We start from the raw sequence: 19,988 nt of genomic DNA, 5'->3' as shown, positions 1-19,988 counted from the left end.
TTATTTTCCAATGCAGTCTCTCCAGGTACTAATTTTTCTGTGGCTCTCTGGATAATGGCTGCTGCACACAATAGCCCAGAGACCCTAATCAGAATCTGGGGCTATAATTGGGTTGAAGGGATTTAAAAATCATTAAAGCCACATTCAGGAAGGGGAATAAAAATGGACACCCATCCCCTTCTCCTTTTTCCCTTCCTAGCCCCCCAAAGACTGAGTGATTCACTTTGCATTTAATGAGAGTCTCCCACTGTATGACTTATTATATTCCAGTAATTGTGTTTCAAGCGGCACAGTCCCGTGAGGGGGGTCTTCTCCTGAATCCATAACTCAGGTCCTACCAAGCTGATGGATTTCTAACTCGATGAGCAACCACAAAATCCACAAGCTGCTAGAGGCAGCTGTAAGCACTGTGAGGTCTTGACTCCCACGATATGCCCAAGCCTTCCTTCTTCTCATTACAGGAGTTCCCAGTATGGTGGTCACATGTCCTGCTCTACATAGGGAAGTCCTTGAGTCTATTTGAAGGTCTCTCAGAGGATACTCTTCTCTTTGAAGGACCAAGCGCCAAAATCATAAGGGAGAGCAGAAGGGGCCTTGGAGGCACTCATCAATAGCTATCAGCACCTAGATAGTGGACTGAGCAGGTGCATACACCATGTGGTCACAGTCCTCCCCGCTATGATGAGATGCCTTGGAGAAGAGCTGTGGCTCAGTGATAGAGCATCTGCTTTGTATATGGAAGGTCCAAGGCTTGCTCCCTGGCATTTCCAAGTAGAGCAGGAGGACTCTCTTGCTTGAAACCCTGGAAAGCCTCTGCCAGTCCATGTCAGTAATGCTGAGTGACACAGAGATTGCTTGAGTGGATTGGATCCCTATTTTATTTTTTATTAAGGTTCATTTGTACTTCTTTAAAGCTTGGGGTTCTTCTGAGCCTGCTGATGCATCCCCCTTGTTTCTCAGTGGTTCTGTATGGTTCCTGTCTTATCGACACTCAGCCACTTGAGTTTGCCATTAGCAGGAGTGATGGTGAATCAGCCACACGCTTAACCCTCCAATTATATGAACAAGTAGCAATCATACGTTGAAAGCAAAGCCACAGTATATGGACGTCTTAATAACAATGGAACTGCATGCAGCTCCACTGCCTTTATTGAATATTTTGAAATATAATAAGTGGAATGGGAAAATTACATATCCTATAAAGCATACTTCCGATATGGAGCAGAGCAGCAAAAAGTTTTTAATCTGGCAATGGATTTAAAATCCTTTAAAGCCTTGTAAAAGATTTCTTAAAGGTCATTTGGAGAGTCCTTGTCAGTTTCCGTATTTGATTATTACTTTGTATTCTGTTTACAAAGCATCAAAGTTATATGCTAACAATAAAATAAAGTATAAAATCAAATCCTTTAAAGACAGTGTTGGGGTGTGGGGGTGTGTATGTGTGTATTCTAGCATTATAGGAAAGAAATTGGATTGTATCCAATGTGTAGTCCTACTCAGAACAGACTTGTTGAAATAAATAGATATGGCTAACTTAGGTTCATTGGTTTCAGTGGCTCTACTCTGAATAGAGGTTAGTTGGATATGGCCCAATGCCTGCTGATGTTGGCTTATACAAAAGGTTGGCCAAAGAAGAACCTGTTGCATCAGGCCAGTGGTCCATCCAGTCCAGTATCCTGTTCTCCCAGTGGCCAACCAGATGTCCGTAGGAAGCCTGCAAACAGGACCTGAGTCTGGCAGCCTTCTCCACTCTTGCAGTTCCCAGCATTTGGTATTCAGAAACATTATTGCCTCTGACAGTGGAAGTAGAATACAGCTATCATGGCTGGCAGTCATTGATATCCTAATCCTCCATGACTATCTAATCCTTCTTTAAAGCCATCCAGGTTGGTGCCAGCCATGCTGTTCTATGGGAGTGAATTCCATCTGTTAACTCTGTGCTGTGCGAAGAAGTACATTTTAAGTGCTCTTAACGCACGTGAGCAAACCGTGGGGACACACGTCACTCCTAAAGGGAAACTTGTTGCACCATAGCTGTTTGACAATGCAATGGACCACCTCAGAAGAAGGTGGTGGGTGTTCCTCCGTTGCAGGGCTTTTAAACAGAGGTTGGATGGCTGTCTGTCAGGGATTCTTCAGCTGCAACTCCTGCATTGATGGGGGCTGGACTAGATGGCCCTTGGGGGTCCCTTGCAGCTCGGCAATTCTGTGGCATTAACAGTTCATAGAACCAGCATCACACCCAAATGCTCTCAGCCCAAAACTGACGCTTAAGGCAGGGCCCAACGTTTTCTCTCTTCTCAGAGAAATCATCTTGTGACCCACATTTAAATGGGCCTTTGCTCCTGTACTTCAAAAGTGCAGTGATTATTAACTAGACATCCTTATCTAACTGGCTGTTCCACAAGCTCAGGACTTAACTTCCCAGGGGCTGTACAAAGCATTGTTAAATTCCTTAAAAGCCCGTTGAGAGGGTGCACCGAGCAAATGACGTCAGGAGTCCCACCGATTGTGGCGGAAATATGTCTAGGTTTAATTGCCAAGGATTGTTTTTTGTCTCCTGTACAAAAGCAGCAAATCCCCTGAAGCTGGTCAGGACCACAGCTGTTTACGGCGAACAGAGGCTTGTTGCTTATCTCCTTGTAGCAACCTGTCTCTGGGAGATCACGGCTTAATTAACTTGTGCGTTATCGAGGCTGAAATTGTACAGACGTTGCAAAAGAAAAGAAGAAGATTTTTTTTTTTTTTGAAAAACAGGAAAAGAACCTGAAACAAACAAATAAATAAATAAGTGGAATATAAAAGGAGGGGGAACGGAATTACGAGACCTCAGCAACAAAGCACCGGCAGCTCTGTAGAGAGGCGAACACAGACAGCTCTCATAGCTCCAGACAGAGTGAAAATACTTTTTTGTTAGTTCTGGGGGGTGAAAGGAGGAAGATAAGTTGGTCCTATGAGTGATTTTGAGCCCTTGTTCTCATTTTCCGATGTGGACTTTGAGGGCCGTGTGGAAGGGCCTGTAGGGAAAACCTTCTTTGTGGCTGGTGAAAGGGCATCCCTTGCAGAGCGGGCAGGGCCATGCAGGAGCATAAGAACATCAGAAGATCCTGTTGGATCTGGCCCATGGCCTACCTAGTCCATAATCCTGTTCTCACACTGGCCAACCAGATGCCTGTGAAAAACCCACAAGCAGGACCCGAGCACAAGAAGCCCCCGGGGGTAGAGATGGCAGAGGTCAGGTGTCAGGAGGTGGAGTCAGGCATAGGTCAGCAATAAAACAATAAAGCACCTGATGTCAGTGAAGTTAACTCTTTATTCAAAGAAACCAAGGCAGAACAGGTCTAGTGGTCACAGCAACCTTCCCGGTAGGTCTTGCTCCCAATGTAGCAGTTGCAAGGAGTTCAGGTCCCTGCCTGCCTACCGCTATCTAAGCCCCCCCCCCCAGTTCCTCCCCCAGCAGCCTAAGGATTTGTTGTCTTGTCTCTCAGTGTTCCTTCCACTTCTTTTTTCTGCATGTTCTGGAATACCAGGAGGAGGGGAGCTGGTCAGTGCAGGAGAGGAATTCCTCAGCCTGCCTCATCTTTGTCTCCTGGACCCCCTCCTCTCCTGCCTCTGAGTCTGGACTGCCCTCTGCCAGAGCTTATTCCTGCTCACTAAACCCTGTTGCCTTTTCACCTCCCAGCATCTTCTCCTCTGAGTCTTCTCCCTCTTCTCCCTCTGACCCCTCATTGTCACCCACCATCAATCCCCTGGCTGTGAGCCTTCTTCCCCTGGGGATTACCCTGAGGATTCCCCAGCTGGTGCCTCCTACCACTTCTCTGCATCCAGCCAGTCCATCTGACAAAGAAATCAAGAAGCAATGAAGTCACCTAAGGATAAGGAAAACTAGGCAGCTTCCAAGCCAGGGATGGGGAGTTTCAGACCCTGGGGGTCAAATGTGGACCTCTAAAGCATCTCTAGCTGGCCCTTGGGACTCTTCCACCCCATTCTCCTATGCCAGCCACTCCTCAGAAACAAGCCATCCCCAGCCCTGCCTTGCACCCTTTTTGAATGTTTATGCCTAGATGGAAATATATCCCTGAACTCCTTTTGTGGCCTGGATGGAGAACAGAGAAGCATGCATTAAATGCCCCCAAGGGCGCACCCAGTGAGCTTCATAGCCAAGTGACCATTTGAACCCTGATCTCCAAGGTTTAGGTCCATTACGCTAACCACTACACCACATTGCCTCTCCAACTATGTATTCGTTTGTTGCCTGAAATCCTGCAGCTACTGTTGGGGTTGAGGTTGACACCATTTGAATTTGGCCCCAGTTCAGGGTCATGCATTCACTGCTTGCCAAATGCAGAAAATAATTTGTCCTCCTTAGTTTCCAGCAAATGATGTTTGAAGGTGTCCGGGTTTCTGCTGAGACTAAATGAGAGGGAATTTGCTGCAGGGATTTTTTATTGCAAAGCGGCGTTTGGAGCCAAATGTACTGAGTCACTTAGAGAAAGCAGAGAATAAAAATATGACAACCTTTCCCCATTCATCTCTCAAAGTGCTATAGTTGAAAGCAGGTGAGTCAATCACATTTTTTTTAAAGAGGAACATCCATTTGTATCTAGAGTATTTTAATAAATATCGAGTCTTTTCAGGAAACATTTTCTTTTATAAAAAACAAAAAACCACCATAAACCTTTCATTGTATGCCAGTTCCATGTCACATCCAGCTTTTTCTCTCTTATTTTTCCTGATGGAAATGTTAACATTATAATTAGCACGTTTTGTTCCTTCAAAAGCATTGTCAAATGGATAATGGTCTGCCCCTCCATAGTACGGTGGTGGCAGTTATTCTGCTTTCCCTTTCTGACAACCACCAAGGTTGAGAAACAGAAGAAGCACCAAATAAGGATTCAAATAAATAAATAAACCCATAATTTATTTATTTTGTAATATTTATGCAGCACTTGACTGTAAGAAGAAGAAGAAGAAGCATCAAAGCGATTTACCAAAAGAATAAGATGATAAAATGATTGGTTAAAAGCATTTTTTTAAAAAGAACTATTTTATTTCATAGAATCAGAGAACTTTAGAGTTGAGAGAGGTCCAAAAGTTCATCCAGTACAATTTCTTGCAATGCAGAATTCCATTTCTAATTAAAAAAATTAAAAAATGTATATAAATAATATGTATATAGCTATAAACTAAAAAAAAAACAAACCACCATAATCAACAGTCTTCATTCTTACTAATAATGTTGTTGCTTTATTCTTTTTGTAAACCACTTTTAGGTTTGTTTGTTTTTTGTAATCAGGCAGTATATTTTTTTTTAATGAAATAAGTAAATAAAATGTGATGCCTATGGGCTGTATTGAGTGCTAGACATAAGCTCCCTCAGATCCAGTTCTGGTACTGTACTGTGAGCAGAAGTTAGTTGGAACACAGCCCTTTGTTATTAAAATGCTGATTATCTTTTGATGCATTGAAATTATTTACTGGCCACTCTTTCACTGGGGCTCTCAGAGGGGCTTAGAAACAAAAAACAAAAAACAACCCACTAATGTGCAATAAATATCAAACATAGCAGGCCCTGGCAGCCAAGAAATGCCACTCTGCAGCCAGCCTTTATTATGCCAATACAAAAGGGGGGGGGTGTTTAACCCTTTAGATGCAGCCGATGTTTTATGGCGGAGCTCCCTTGCAAGAACTACTTGCAAGAACTGTGGTATTTGGCTGATATGTAAGGAGTTCTTCCCTTGCTCCATAGGAGTTACATTGCTCCTGACAATGTCCTTACAGCTTGGTCTCATAACCAAAAGGAATGACATTAGTTGCCATTTCTGACCATAGCTGTGCAGGGGAGGGATCACTGTGAGCCGGTGTGGTATAGCAGTTAAGAGTGTTGGACTAGGACCTAGGAGACCAAGGTTCAAATCCCCAGTCCGCCATTGAAGCTCACCGGATGACCTCAGGCCAGTGACTACCTCTCAGCCTAACCTTCCTCACAGGGTTGCTGTGAGGGCAAAATGAGGTCATTGGAAGAAAGGTGGTACATAAACTTAAAAAATAAAATAGAATATATCAAACCCACTATGATAGCCTTCTCACTTTGAGGAGGCACTGCTAGCCAATGGGATGCGTGCTCTTCTGTGTAGGTCTGGCTGCTGCGTGATGTCTTGGGGCATCTATTTTTGCTATGCTCCTGACTCCTGGTAGATTCACACATTGCGGAGATTTGGGCAGAATGTGCTTGTGTGAAGGGTTGCATATGCACAGGGCTAGTGAACCAGCATGAGTTTGGGAAATCTGGCTTTGTTTCATTTTGGAAAGTTTCTTTGTTAAGGCGAGCAGCAAAGACATTCTTGGGAAACTGCATGCAGCATGCCTTAAATATGGCACTTACACAGTGCTATAAATAGTATACAACTTAACCTGCACATACCCATTTGCTAAAGAACACAGCCCCCCACAGAATTCCCAAACAAGCACCAGGCTTTTGTAGGAGACATTTCTTGACACACAAAATCACCTGCGGTGTAAAACTAGGTATTATAGATACAAGCCAACTGAAGTGAATGTCCATGCCTGCTGCTTTTGTGTGTGTGTTCAGTGAAATCGTGTTGCCCATAATCTTAATGTTTAGCAAACCTTCCTGCTACATATCCACATTGCTCAGATTAACAGCATGAAATGAGCACAAAAACGTTTTCTTTTTAAATAAATAAACAGTGCAAAAGTAGGATAGTTTATAAAGGCAACGACCAATTAACGTGTGAACGGAAGACGCGTGGTCGCACAGTCACGCACAGCGCCAAACCAAGAAGTGACCAAAAATGTAACAAAACGCATCACTAAAAGGAGAGAATAGGGACATGGTGGGGGGCAGGGGGGACGTAATGGGGTGGGGCACTCATACATCAAGCGGGTTTTCTCTGCATTGACGTTTGTTCTGACTCAGCAGTAAACATTGGGTTTTTCCGGGGAAAGTGGTGAGACAAAAGAAAAAAAACCTCTCAGATCTGTGCATAGAATTCTCAGGACAAATAAAACTTTGTAAAATTATGCTTGGCATGGAGAAAGTGGATAGAGAAAAGCCCCCCCCCCCCGCACATAACATTAGAGCTTGTGAATATCCAATGAAATGGAATGTTGGAAGATCCTGGAGAGACAAAAGGAAGGAGTTGAAACAAAATACAGTGGTACCTTGTGTTACGGACGCTTCAGGTTACATACACTTCAGGTTACAGACTCTGCTAACCCAGAAATAGTACTTCGGGTTAAGAACTTTGCTTCAGGATGAGAACAGAAATTGTGCTCCAGCGGTGCGGCAGCAGCGGGACGCCCCATTAGCTAAAGTGGTGCTTCAGGTTAAGAACAGTTTCAGGTTAAGAACGGACCTCCGGAACGAATTAAGTATGTAACCAGAGGTACCACTGTAACAAACTTAGTTGGTCTCTAAGGTGCTACTGGAAGGAATTTTTTTATTTTGTTTCCACTACGGCAGACCAACATGGCTACCTACCTGTAAAAGGAAGGGGTGTTTCACTCAGTTCAGAGGTAAAACTATGGAACCTGCTCCCAAAGGAGGCAGTGAGAGATACCAACTTGGATGGCTTACAAAGAGGATTAGACAACTTGGATGGCTTACAAAGAGGATTAGACAAATTCATGGAGGACTATTGATGGTTATGCAGCTGATGCTCTGCCTCTACAGTAATGGAGGGGTGCTCAGCTCCTGCTTGGGGATTTCCAACAGGCATCCAGTTGGGCACTGTGAGAAGGGGATGCTGAACTAGATGGGCCACTTGCCTGATCCAGCATACTCTTTACTTACCATATTTTATTTCATAAAATTTATACACTACTTGATTAGCCTGGATATCATAGTTTGTCAGTGCATGGTGCCGATGACATTAAGGTTGCAGGTTCGATCCTGGTATGAGACAGCTACATATTCCTTCATTGTAGGGGGTTGGCGTAGATGATTCTCAGGGTTCCTTCCAAGTTTATGATTTTATGATTCTGTGATTGTTCCTCAAAGTGGTTTACAAAAACTATATTATGTTCTTATGTTTATGCGTCTACAACTTAAGGGAAATGCCACAATAAACCAGTATGAGAGCTACCCTTCTCAGCACTGGGATATGCACAGTGCTTGCTAGGCCAGAGCCAGCTTTGACTTCAATTTTGCTGTAATGGTTCTATGGGGTTGCTCGTGCGTAAATCGGCGCCACACCTGGCTGGGTTGCCTGAGTGAACCCTTTCTGTCCGGACAGCCACTCACCCATGGCTGTCTCAATCGCTGGCAGAATCCGTCAGTGGGCGTTTCTTGAACTTCTTCCAGCAAAGAAGCTCTTTGACGCCTAGTCTCCGCCTACTCTCCCTGCGTGGAAGCCTTCTGCGCAGGGAGGGTGTGGGCAGCGGAGGACCCGTGCTCTCCCCACTGGTCCCCGGCGAGGAGTCATGGAGCCACCTCGCCGATTCCCCCATCTGCCCCCCTTCTCCACTAGTGCTACGCTGATTTCCTTCCCCAGAAGATGGGCTGCTTCTCTCCCTCCTGGGACGCTCTCTGGAATCCCTCTGGAGCCCTCTCTCTCCCTCTGACTCCGATGGCAGTTCCCTGACATTTGCTCCCTGTGGTTTACAAGGGAATGAGCCCTGCCATCATGTTCATGGCAGAATGCCCCTCCATCCCAGTTACGGGTGCTTGGATATACAATGTGCAGGTGTTGGTGTGTTAAACTAAAATATGGTCTCCCCACATTCCTTCTCCATGCTGCATTGCCAATTTGGACAGCGGAGGCTGTACATTCCTCTTGGCTCAGGTAGCTTGTATATAATGCAAATTGGCTTTGCAGAAGAATAGGCTGGGGCACCAGTGCCAGAGGTTTTTTTTATTATATTTTTCATATAATTATCTCTTTTCTCCCTCTCCTCCTGGTGGCACAGCAGCAACAGATGCTTCTATAGATGACCCCAAAAACCTAAATGTGGAAGCTGCCCCTTCCACCATCCAGCGTCAGATTCAGCTCCTCTGGCTGATGGCTTTGACAGGCGGGTTTGCTCTGGCACTTTCTCATTTCTAGTTTGGAGCTGGCATGCCACAGGTCTGTGGGGTCCACAGCGGCTCAGAATAAAGTTTAGATCCAGGCTGTGGATTATTCTTGGAGCAGCCCAATCTCCCTCTGCTACGATGGTGGTATTTCATATCGACAGCTCCGCTCCGGCTTGCAGCTGCGGAGCTGCTAACCTTGAACCTCACATGGATAATTATTTTGAAGGCACCGATAGCAGCTCCATAGTTAAGGCTTTATTGAGATTTGTGCTCAAAGCAGGGCTGAAATCCCCCAGCTTCACACTTTAATGATTGAATTCAGTCTCCGGATTTGGCACCATGTCTGCACAGAGGAAAATTGATATTTGTCTGCTCCTTTCAGAGTTAAATTATTGACTAACTTTCTTTCTGGAGGAAATATCTAAGAAAGTTCCTTGTGGGAACTCTGTACCCCTTTGTTCCTTGCATTTCCCTGGGTTCTTTGGCACGGATATCCACAACCCTCTACTGAAACCCATCTGCCCCCCACCGGAAAAAAGAGCAAATATTTATAGGAACGTATTTGGAATAATAACATGAATGTACACTCAGTTGCAATCTGTGTGATGGAGCAGAGATTCAATGAGATTAGTACCTCTGCACGTTATTTACACGGGGGGGGGGTGACCTCAAGGTCAGGGCTGTATGGACTCACAAGTGGAGCCAATCTGGTGCATCCACCATTGCAGCCATGTAGCCCCAACCTGGCCGCCACCTGAACTGCAGTCCCAGGTAAGTACACTGCAGAGCTATCAGCGTTGAGCTTCAGCCCACCACAAGGGGAGGGAGGTTATTTTTAGAGCTATATTAGGTCTGGTAGGAGGCACCAGGAAGCACCACCCCGGTCTGACACACAGATCTCTAGATGCCCTGCCCTTTCATTCAGATGGGGGTGAGTGGGCTCATCACAAGTAGGGGTAGGAGAGAAATTACATTCAGCCAGCATGTGAACGTGAATCTACTTCATTCACACCTTCTGAAGTGATGTGAGAACTGAAATACAGCCGTGCTTTTAAATTTTCACTTCTCCGAATTTTGCAGTGCAGTTCTCCAGCTAGGTAATGTGTACAAAATGGCATTTGCTGGGATAAAGTGTGCATATCAATGCGTATATGTTGCAGTGAAGATAAGATGCACAGATGCATTATATTAGGAGAATTGCTTAGCCAAAAAAGGTGCAAATTAGGCTATATGTGTGCATATAAAGAACAGGATAAATTCACACTAAAATGCTGGTGAATTTCCACAAGGAAATGCGGAGAACTGAACCTAAGCCTGGAAAAATTAGCAAGGGAGAGAAATCCAAACTGACAATTTAACCCATCACTCACAGATTCCTTTTCTCAATGGACTTTACTTCATGCCACTGACTTGTGTTGGCTGAATCTAAGTCTGGGGGGAAAAGGAGAGGGGTATCTCAGACCAGTGTGTTCTCTTGCAACATTGCCAGGAAGTCCCTCTCTAAGGGTGGAACTTCCCTGCCTCTCTGGGATGGTCACCCTCCTTCTCCCTGCTCCATTCATTGCTTCAACCCTATGTTTAGTTATATGTCCTGGAATTCCGCAGTGCAAACTCGCATCACAACTGCTTCACATCACTGTAGGCATGCCTAGTTTAGGTGTGATTGATTATGCTGCAAAGATGCTAGTTACTCCCTGCTTCCTCATCATTGTGGTGCTTTACATCTAGAATCACAGAATTTTAGAACTGGAAGGGCCCAATGGTCATTTAGTCCAACCCCCTGCCATGCAGGAATCTCAACACATGGTCCCCCTTCCTATTCAAGCTCATACTGATTAGCTTTGCAAAAGTGCTAGCTGTTTTACTGCTGCAGTGCTAGGAAGGGATGAATGATCTCTGACAGATGCCCACCCAACCCCCTGGAAACAGAGGCCTGGAGTGCAATGATTCATGTCCTGAAAGAAAGAAATGTCACTCCTTATTATCGAGGCAAAGGTGGTTTATGATGTAGGATTCCAATACTACCGTGCTTATTAAAGAATACACTGGATATTAACAGCAATCAGAAGTTCAGTGGCAGCTATGGAACAATGAATGTGCCAACAAGCTTTCGGCTGTGTGGTGATGACTATAATGTCGATTTTGTTCTAAGACTGCCATTCTCTAAGAAAGATCAGCATCCTTAGATTTTGTAGGGAAAGAAGCATTTGTTAAGTATAAATAATGCAGACTGTGGGCTATGTGTGATGTAAATCAGAGTCATTCTGCTGAAAGTTGATGCTTGAATGTTGAATGTGACTGTGAAACTCCCTCCCTCTAGCAGATTGCCTGTTCGTTTTTATTGTGAATGGAGTCAGTAGTACTGGAAGCAGATGAGAGTTGCAGTCAGATTCTGCTCCAAATGGAATTCAGTGTCAGATGGTGGGAGGACATGGCCTAGAGGACATAGGAAGCAAAGAACTTTCTTAATTGCATCACACTAGTGTGGCGCTGTGGGAGACACAGGTGGCGCTGTGGGTTAAACCACAGAGCCTAGGACTTGCTGATCAGAAAGTTGGCATTTCGAATCCCCGCGATGGGGTGAGCTTCTGTTGCTCAGTCCCTGCTCCTGCCAACCTAGCACTTTGAAAGCACATCAAAGTGCAAGTAGACAAATAGGTACCACTCCAGCAGGAAGGTAAACGGTGTTTCCATGCGCTGCTCTGGTTCGCCAGAAGCGGCTTAGTCATGCTGGCCACATGACCCAGAAGCTGTACGCCAGCTCCCTCGGCCAATAAAGCGAGATGAGCGCCACAACCCCAGAATCGGCCATGACTGGACCTAATGCTCAGGGGTCCCTTTACCTTTTACCTAGTGTGGAATCTGCAGTCATCTGCACAAGGGTGAGGCGAATATGAGTGCTAAACTTGGGAAGTCCCTGGGGTCAACCGTGGAAAAAATGTGCTCATGTCAACTCTCATATGGCACAAAAGTAAACATGATGCTGCAGAAGATTAAGATTGCTTTCAGGGTGTAGCTTGGGGGGGGGGGCATGACCCCAGGAGCACAATTTTAAGGATGTGCAAACCAGGAACCCTCACACAGGTGCCGGCTCCCACAGGAATCCCCATCCCTGCCAGACACATCCTGGCAGGCCCCAACCCCAGCTCCCCATCCTTCCTTACCTGCCACCGGGGGTCTCTGGGACATGGAGCCTGACATGGCCTGGCCATGCCACTGTGCCCCTGGCCTCTTGACTGACTGGCAACCTAGCCAGGTATTGCTCCTTGCTTGGCGCGCTCCCAGAATGGTGAGCAGGCATGGATGGAGGGAGGCAGGCAAGGGGTGACCCCAGCATGGCCTGGTCTGGCGCTCCTCTCCATGGATGTCAGGGGGATTCACCCACCAAGGGCCTCATTGACCGGGCAGGCTGCCCCCTGGGTAGGCAGCCCCATGCAGCCCCACTTGGCTTCAGTGAGGGGGCACTCTGCTGGTATTGGTGGTGAGAGATGGGCTGGGATGGTGGGCTCTGTTCACCCTCCACATGCCCCGGGCACCAGCCAACGCCACTACGCCACTGAGTTGCTTATCAATGCATTGGACTGTAGTTTAGTGGCAGAACACCTGCTTTACACGAAGAAAAATTTTTCATGTGAATCTTAATAAGACACAAAAATAAGGATACAAAAATCAGTATCAATAAGAGCAGCACCCCCCCCCCCGAAAAAATAACCTAAAGAATGCCACAAGCCATCAGCCCCAGCCAGTACAAACAATGGTAGGTGATTATGTGGACTGTGGTCTAACAGCATCTGGCTTCCCCTGTTCTATGGAGAAGCTCTTCTCCTCTGCTACAAACTCTTCAGTATAATCTTTCTAGCAGTCCAAGGAGAAGATATCAGAGCCCTTGATGTCCCAGAACTCTTCTTCCTATGAAGGCGTTTCTAACTCTGCAACCTAGGTCTTGACAACAGAGGTCAAATGAAAGTTTCCAAAAGCTGTAATAACACAGGGCAGTGATGATGGTGGTAGAAATAATCAATCACCTAAAAGAGCCCACATTGGCATTTGGATGGGTTAGGATGGAGCCGCACACATTTCCATAGTCATCTGGCACCGTGAGGGAACTTTGTGTTGAACTGAGCTGGAGAACAAATGGTTCCCCATTACTTATGCGCTTCCTGAAGCTTGAAACAATTGCCATTATCCCACATAATATTGCATGACCTACATTTTTACTTGAAAGCCTCCAGCTAATAATTAGTTTGAATTTCGATTTATAAATAAACACATTCATATTCCAGGTTGTGTGAGTGTTGGTTTTTCTTTTAACATCACAATAGAAACCAATTCCCTTCTCCCTCTCTTTTGTTCTACTTTTGTTTCTGCCAAGTGTGGATGGGGGGCAATGAGAGTCCAGGGAAATTTTTTTTGCTGGTGTGGCTGAAAGGAGAAAAAGGAGGGTTTTTGGATATAATGAGACCGCTGGGCATTATCCTGGAAAACGTCAGGAGCCCCAAGCACTTGGGAGGCTCGCACCATCTGGATAAATAGGGTTAAGCTCCCTTTTGGCAGCCGTTAGATGGCTCGCTATGGTTGGGCAGCTTGGCTTGCTCCAGAGGAGCTGAAGATTAGTAAACAAAAGTACCTAACAGAAGGTACCCAGGTTGGTCAGCTTTCCCAAAGTGGCCTTGGCAGACCACATGGCTTGTGTGCCTAGCTGTCCATCTCTGCTCACATTTACTCAGGCATTGGAGACAGGGAAGCACTGAAAAGATGTTGGCATAGAAATTTGGCGCAGGAAGCATATCACCTTGAACACTTGTACCTGTGTGGAGCTGTTGGCTCTCTGTTGCTCCCCTGTGTGGAGAACCACTGAACTGCAGGTGGAAGCCTTTTTAGTGATAAATCTCCAGGCCCTGGACTGACTTCAGCTTCTCAGGCTGGTCATTGCTTTCCTGGACAGAAAGGAGCATAAAAATTAAGAAGAACTTCTTGATGGTAAGAGCTGTTCAACAGTGGAATGGACTCCCTACGAAGGTGGTGGACTGGAGTTTTCAAAGCAGAGATTGGATAGCCATCTGTCAGGGAATCTTTAGTTGTAGTTCTTCATTGCAGGGCATCACACTAGATGACCCCTTGAGTTTTCTCCAACTCTACAACTCTATGATTCCAACTTAACGTTGCTCTCTGTTACGGAAATAATGGGGGGTGGGCACATCTTTACAGTTGTTAAATGTTAAAAATATTATGCCAGAATGTATCTTTTTGACTTGACAGCTTATGGAAGATACCTAGCTTTATAAATCATATGAAATCAACCCCTTTGCCAATTTCCTCCATTCCAATGCCATTTTGCCCTTGGAAAAATGACTCTTTTCCCTGCCACTTCCCACCATAATCCCTCAGACACATACACTCCTTCCATCCCAGGAAATGCCCAGAAGTGACAATTGCCAAGGGAAGCCAAAACTCATCACAGGCCTTGCCTTGGGGTCCAGACATGCTAAGGAAGTTCTATTGTATTTTGGATGGTGGACACTTAAGGGGTGTTGCCTATGTTAATCTTATACTTGGGTCTTGCCCTGACATGTTTGCCTTGTATAACCCTCCCCTTTCTGATGTTTTATTGATGTAGCAATGATGTATCGATGATGCTGTACGAACTGTATTCTAGGATATGGTAGGAAAGTTTTAAAAGTCAATGTCGCCCCATGCTCAGGGTTCACTCACTGCTGTTTGAACCTGTTGTGCAACAATAAAGGATCTAAGTCTACTGACTGCTGTTTTGCTCCAAATTGCTTGGCTGGAATTTCCTTCTTTTACTGACCGCATGGACCCACAGGGGACTTGTACCCCATGAGCTGGGCTGTTGAGTAGTCTCTCAACCCAGAATTTTCCTTATCATCTGGAAACAAGGTCTTCCTGGACTCTGGTGGGTTCATTTTTGTTCCTAGCTTTCCCCTAAATCCTGCCTCCTTGTTTGTCCTGCATTTTGCTCCTGGACCAGCAGTGGGCATCCTGTAGACCTCCAGATTTTTTTTTTATTCCAACTGCCATGAGCTCCAGATAGCATGCTTAGTGACTAGGGATGCTGGGAGTTGTAGTCCATCAACATCTAAGGACCACAAATTCACAATCCCAGTCCTAGATCATGTCCATTAGGTTTGCTCTCTGATCTCGATTCATTCATTCAGTGCTACCAGTACTGGTTTGTTCCACAACTTCTGTTTGCTGTCTTCTGTCTGACTGTTACCAATGATCCACTCTTGGGCGGGGTACAAATAAATTATTATTATTATTATTATTATTATTATTATTATATAAAATACATACATACATACATTCCAGGCATATTTCCCCTGAATATACATTGCATATAGATTTTCCAATGTATCCAAAGCACGTTTTGTATGCATTTGCACCAAAAGCACATATTGTGTGTGTGTGTGTGTGTGTGTGTGTGTGTGTGTGTGTGTTTAAAAAATGAGAACTGCATCACAGAATGCAGATAAGTGCTCCATCCAAAGGCTATGTGTTCTGATCCCCTGTATTATCCTGGGAGGTGCACATTTAGTTGGTTTGCTTAATGGAGGAGATGAAATTCTCCTCCATTCCTAGCTCCCAACATTTCAGTAAGAAATTGTTCAGGGGTTCCAGGATTGTGGCAGAATGGTATTTGTTTTTTCTGTTAGCAGTGGAAGAGTGTGCCTTCAGGGGTAAAGTCAAACCATTGGAGAGTTGCAGTGCCTGCTGTGGCTGTAGAGACTGATACAGGAGAGACATGTTATATTGCAGGTGGGGCAGATGAAAGCATCCAGTTTTGCTGCTACAGGTGCACCAGGGCATTTATTCTCTGTGTTTAAATTTATGCTTAGAATGCCTACGGGAGGAGGTTTTCACTGTGGCTCCTTGCAAATTTTCTAAGATTTCAAATCTAGGTGAGCAGTCATATGCCTTGCCTGCATATTCCATTCTCCCCTTCCTTACCCGCCCTCATCCCACGCAGTTAAGAATCAGTGTATATGGAAATCCCTGTTTAATACCTACAGAATTCATTTCCAAATACCATCCCTGCATTGGCATTTTGCAGCCAGATTCAGATGGAGGAGTTCTGTGTAAAAGGATATCACTTCCTCTTAAATCCCATCGGCCTTTCCATAGGGGTTTATTGTGGGCAGAATAACTCCAGGTGCTGTTTTTATTCCGACAAATGCCAAATCCTTTTTTTCTTTAAATTTGCTAAGCTAGTTGCCTCAGTAATCTTCTGTGGTAGCAAGCTTTTTTCTTTCCGCAGGCTAGATAGCCACTGTGTACATTTTCTTTATTCCCTCCACATAGTATGTCTCATATATATAAAGAAAGAAAGCTCTTTTTAAAGACTCAGAACCCCGTGGTTTTTGATGGCGGAGGTGGAGAGTCTTTTTCTCCCTGTAGTCATCCAGCTCTTTAGAAAAAACATTTTTTTAGGGAAGTAGAGGATTGAATGCTCTTTGTTTTCACATCAAACAGCCCAATTCTAGGAACTGCTTTGCTGCAAGAACAGCTCAAGGGGTCAAGCAGCAAAATCTACCCCACTGCTAGAACAGAATCCTGTCACTGGTGCTACTACTGGGACCACTTTTCACCCAATTCTTCTGCCTGGTGCACCGTGCGTAAGCCAAAGGAGCCCTTGGTCCAAATCACACCTCTGGCATGAACTTGCGAGGTTGCCGTAGCTAAGCCACCACTCTTAGCCTCAGCTTTCCATCCACAGTATGGCATTAAATGTACTGATTTACTTCAGAGGCTTGCCACAAATGCTTCAAACATTTTAATCCATGGCATACGTGTTAGAAATCATTCATATTATTAGCTCCCGCCTCTTGCACGGGATCCTAAGAGACAACTGGAGTGGCAGGCACCCATGATTTGGGTAGATTTAGGGAGCTTGCAGACAGCCTGTTTATTGAGCATTCATCCTGATTTGTTTGCAGCAAGTTTATATGGCATTGTGTCAAGCCAGTGATACCCCATATTTCACAGTGTGTTTGCTAACCAATGTCCTTATCACAGAAAGCCCAGATGGGTTCTCTCTTTTTGGGGGCGGGGAGCGGGTTTGTTGCTCAAGAAGTCCAAGTCTACTTAAATTGTACAGCCTGAATTTGCCTGTGTGTGACGGAATCCAGGGCCAGCTCAGGATGTGTTGTTGCTGGAGGCAGAGCCACCCACTGAAGCTGCCACCTCCCAAAGGGAATGCAGCAGAGTGGAGGATGCAATCCCGTCACTAGTGTCAAAATCAGATCCAGCTGTGGGCAGCACTGATTTCTGCCCATAGACTAGGGAGCGGATGCTATCTGGTCCTTTGCCTCTGGCAAAATGGATTGGGTTGGGCCTGTCCTCTTTCAAACCTCTTAACACAGGGGCAGGGAAACAAGGGTGAGGCTGGGATCAAAGGGCACATGGCATCCTTCTCACACCACCCTCCCCTGTGCCACTTTGCAGGGCTGGGATCCTTCCAGCCTCACAAAGCAGCTTGGGGCTGCTGTCACTCTGGCTGCTGCGGCTGGGCTGGCATCTGGCAGGCTCCCTTCGCCATTTGCCCTCCGAGTCCTGCGACCTGCCCCCCACCACACACATGCATGTGCTCCAGGCACCATGAAAACCTGCTCTGCCGCTGTCTAACTGGTAATCTTCAAGGGGTCATATGCAGTGGTTTGTGTGGCTGGACATACAGCACTCTCCAGCCACCATCCAGAAGAAGTGGCATGCCTTATTTCAGTTCAATCACACATTTCAGCCAGGTAAAATCACTGGCAGGGGGTGGTACAAAGCAGAGCCAGGGAGCACACGGCTTCAGCAGAGACCTGGGAGCTGAATAGTGAGGCCTGGAGGGGCACATTTATTCCCCCCGGGGCCTGAGGTTCCCTGCTATTCCTCTATGATAATTTTTGCCACAAAGTTTCTGACTTTGGACTGGGTGTACAAGTAGGTCAGACTCTGCATGGAATCATTCTTCATTAGCATAAGTTGCCTCCTCTGGATTAAAGGGGGTGGGACTGAGTATGCACAGCACATAGGCTGGACCCCTAAATTCTAAAGCCAGCACAGGGCAACTTGGGAAAAAAATGCTGTCGATTTATGGACTCTCCACCCAAACAACCATACACAGCTTACTTGGACATGGAATAATAAACGGATTGGTGAGGTTTGTCTCGCCAACAAAGCTAATGAACTCCTATTTCACCCAGCCATGCAGTGAGGAAAACAAACAGGAGCAAATTGAGTCTGGTCCTGGCAAGCGGTTGCTGCAAGATGGGGAGAGAAGGACAATGTCTTGTCTCTCCAATCACAACTGTATCCCAGGGGCCTGAAGGAGCAAGGCCTGGACATGATGCATGTGCTGCAGTAATAAGACATTTGCCGGAGTTTAAAGATCTCTGTGCTCCAGTCCGGATGCATACATATGAAACGATCAAAGTTTTCTGTGACTCCAGAGGAGCGGGCGGCTAATCAGATGTGAGCCTCGGGCATTGCTCAGTGCTGATTGTGCATGGAAACAAATGGCTCTTCTGCTTGCCTCTTTAAAGGATTCCAGAGATAATCCAGCTGGTTTGCCATCCAGGAACACGAGGATCTGATTTCCTAATGGTCCCTCCCCCCTCTCTTCATTTCAGGGAAGAGCTTGGGAAGCAGGGACTGAAACAGATAGTGTGTTTGTGATTCACCTTAACGTCATTTTTTGCATTTACCTTTAATTAACTTCTTTCCCCTCTTTCATTTGTTTCCTGCTTGGGGCAGACAGGCAGACCCTGCCTATGGTAGCTACTTGATCCAGGCTAGGCTAGAACTTTTCTCCCCCAGTGTTATAGATATCTAGATGATAGATGATAGATTAGATAGATAGATAGATAGATAGATAGATAGATAGATAGATGATAGATGATAGATGATAGATGATAGATAGATAGATACTGTAGATTATAGATAGATACTGTCCATTGATGGCAGCATACCAATTGCCAACATTCATGGCTAGTATTTTAAACAGAGAATTAATACATTGTGTTAGTTATTACATTGAATTTGAGGTAGGGGTTAATGGCATGCTACAGCTGTGATATGCATTTTGTCACATGTAGCTGCTTGTACTGAATGGCTGTTGTCCATCTAGCAGACCATATTTCTTGGTGCAGGAACTGCTTTTTGCTGAGATAGATCCTTGGTCCATCTAACTCCGCCTCCCCCAAAGTTTTGGACACCAGGTCCCATTAGCTCCAGCCAGTTATTTATTTAACTCCTGGATTTTTGGAAACATTTATATCCCACCTTTCTTCCAACCTGAAACGGCATACATTTGGTTCCCAAGAGGTCACCCATCCAGCCACTGCTCAGACCCATTGCCTGCTTAGCTCCAGCAGAGTGGTGATCTCATGCACCTTCAGGCAACCCCTTGGAACCAACAATATGGCTGATGGTATGGCCAATGGCCAGGGATTATGGGAACTGTAGTCCAGCAACATCTGGAGGACATGAGATTGGGGAAGGTTGCTCTAGCTCAATATTGTCTACACTGACTGGCAGGCGCAATCCAGGGTCTTAGCTAGGACCCTTTCCGAGCCTGACTTGGAGATGCTGAGGTTTGAACCTGGGTCCATCTACATACAAAGCAGGTGCTTTAGATTTGATCTATGGCTCTTCCTCCTGTATGCTTAGTGATAGTCATAATCTGTTGTGACTGTAATTCTGGATCCTTAGTTCTCCTGTCAAGTTTTCCTGGATTGGCTCCACCTTCCAGTCCTTTCAACAGAGCCCCACAGCTGAAAAAGGTCTCATTGTGTTTTGTTTTCTTGATAAGTTATGGCACCTTTCACAGTGACTCAACTTCCCCTGGTTTTCCCTCACCACTTTCATGTCATTCCTTAACAAGTTTCTGATCACTGGAGGTATCTTTAATGTATTTGAATGTATTTGATCACCAACAAATCTTGCT

At 45.5% G+C, this 19,988-nt stretch overlaps 1 protein-coding gene across 8 annotated transcripts in view; it reads left to right on the top strand.

Annotated features, from left to right (window-relative positions):
* The window catches only part of LOC309331117 (protein CEPU-1), a 797,868-nt gene that overhangs the window by 601,781 nt on the left and 176,099 nt on the right, over positions 1-19,988 (top strand). The window lies entirely within an intron of this gene.

The sequence above is a fragment of the Podarcis erhardii genome (genome assembly GCF_964252035.2).
Source record: "Podarcis erhardii genome assembly, chromosome: 16".
Taxonomy (NCBI): Eukaryota; Metazoa; Chordata; class Lepidosauria; order Squamata; family Lacertidae; genus Podarcis; species Podarcis erhardii.
This window is presented reverse-complemented; position numbering and strand designations above follow the sequence as displayed.